The sequence below is a fragment of the Echinops telfairi genome, unplaced genomic scaffold (assembly GCF_000313985.2).
Source record: "Echinops telfairi isolate 266 unplaced genomic scaffold, ASM31398v2 ScPeMD7_70;HRSCAF=299, whole genome shotgun sequence".
In the NCBI taxonomy this organism is placed as follows: domain Eukaryota; kingdom Metazoa; phylum Chordata; class Mammalia; order Afrosoricida; family Tenrecidae; genus Echinops; species Echinops telfairi.
The window spans coordinates 27632268-27634410 of record NW_022103968.1 but is presented as its reverse complement, the minus strand read 5'-3'; positions in this window follow the sequence as shown (position 1 = coordinate 27634410).

The window sequence follows — 2143 nt, the reverse complement described above, 5'->3', positions numbered from 1 at the left end:
CCAGCCCTAGGTGGCCTTTTGATGCCACTCTTGTTGCCCAGACTCGCCGAGCGCCCTCCAGCATGACTCTTTGACTCACCTTTCTCTTGGGCTGGAGGCCAGGACAACAACCACAACAACAACAACAGATGTACCTTTTCTTTTACAAACCAGTCCACAGCCTCCTTGACTCTGAACCCAGAGAGAGCTGGCGAGAAGCAATGAGAAGATGTGTAGTGGAAAAGTGCTCACCGTACCAGGGTCCTCTCCCAGACCGCAGAGCCTGGCCCCAAGGTGGTGGGCCTGGGTCTTGGTCTCTCCTCTCTGGGCTCCTTCTCCTTGTCTCAGGGACCTCCTTCTTTCCTCAGATGGGCCCTTTGGGGTTGGTGCTCTTGTATTTCCTCTGTCTTCTCTGGGACTGTATGTGAGAAGGGTGCAGCCACCTCCAGGAAGAGACAACAAGCTCAGCCCCTACCCCCACCCCCATCAATATTCCCATTATTCCTTCAGCATGTCTGAATTTTAGCTGGGCACACGGTCACATAGCTAAAGCTGACATTTCCCAGTGTCCCTTGCATCTCACTGAGGATGGATCAATTTGAAGCATTTCTTCCTATGCTGCTGCTGGGTCCTCTACAAAGCAATGGGTCTATGTTCTCCTAGCCCTTGCCTTCTTCCAACTTACAAGTACGATAGCTGGAGCTAAAGCAGCCACTTGGTCCCCACGGGCGGGAGCTATGGGTTTAGAACAGCCAGAGCTGCTTGATCAGCCTTGGAATGTATTTCTTCTGGAACAACAATAAGAAATGGATACTTCTTTTGGACCTACTATGAAGACTGCAGGAGAACAGTTGCGTTTGAACGATGGTGTTGGCAAGAGAACATGGAAAGGCCCACGAGCAGCCAGAAGCACCAGCAAACCTGCCTTGAAAGAAGTGCGGTCAGAATGGCCCTTGGAGTCAACCATGGTGGGGCTTCATCTCTTGCTCTCTGGACATGTTGTCAGGGGAGACTAGTCCCTGGAGAAGGACATCACGCTAGGTAAAGTCGAGGGCCAGTGACAAAGAAGAGGACCCTCCCTGAGATGGATTGACACGGTGGCTGTACAAATGGGCTCAGATGGAACAACCAGGGGGAGAGTGGCACAGGACCAGGCAACGTGTCATCTTGTGGTGTGCCAAGTCTGAAGGAGTCAGAATTGACAGCCCCTGACCACAGAGACCAGGGACAGTTCTCATCGCTTCTTAGATACAATCCTGACAGGGCCCTATTCAAAGTTCCTATTGCTCCCTTATTATTTCTTTGACCTCATTAGAGCCTCCTCTTCTGCTCACTCTTCCTGGGCCCCATGGATCTCCTCGGTGTGATTTGAACACACCAATCACTCTCCTGTCCCAGGGCCTTAATCGAAGGGGTGGCTCTTTGCCATCCTCTCCCTAGAATGCTCCTCTCCAAGGTAGCATATTGTCATATCATATCATCATATCATATAGCATTTCCTTCCGATCTCTTCTTCTTTGTTAGGGTTTCGGAGACCCCCTTCCTGGATCCTTCTGTCTCTGATGTCAGGGCCCTCCTAACACTTCCTTTCTCCTTCCCTTAATGTATTTTTCTCCTTAGACCTTGTCACTGCCTGCAGTAGCCCATGACTGAAGATCACAGAGAGAAAGAGTGGAAAGGATAGAGAGAAGACAGAAAAACCCAGACCCCCCCCACCCCCGCCCTCCCCCTGCCCAAGGGCCTGTCAGGGTTAGGATTTCTCCTGTTCTCTGGTTTGATCTACATCAGGGCAGGGCAGGGGGCCTGCTCTCTGGAAAAGGCAGGGAGGCGGGAGGGAGGCTGGGTCTGAGCTCTGGAAGACCTACACCCAATCACCAGACACGCCTTCATTGAAAAGTTGTCACCAGATCTCAGGGCGCTGGGGGAACCTTCAAAGCCCTGTCTCCCTCCTTCTATCATTCACACACACACACACACACACACACACACACACACACACACACTCTGTGGATTCTCTATATATTGCTTTGGTGAGGTCTCCTGATGCACATAGGTGTCTTCTTTTCAAAGGTCTCGGTCATCTATTTTGTCTTCTGCAGTGTGTCTACTATTCACTATGTGTGGTAGTACGCTATGCCCTGTATTTGGGTCCATACATTTGTCC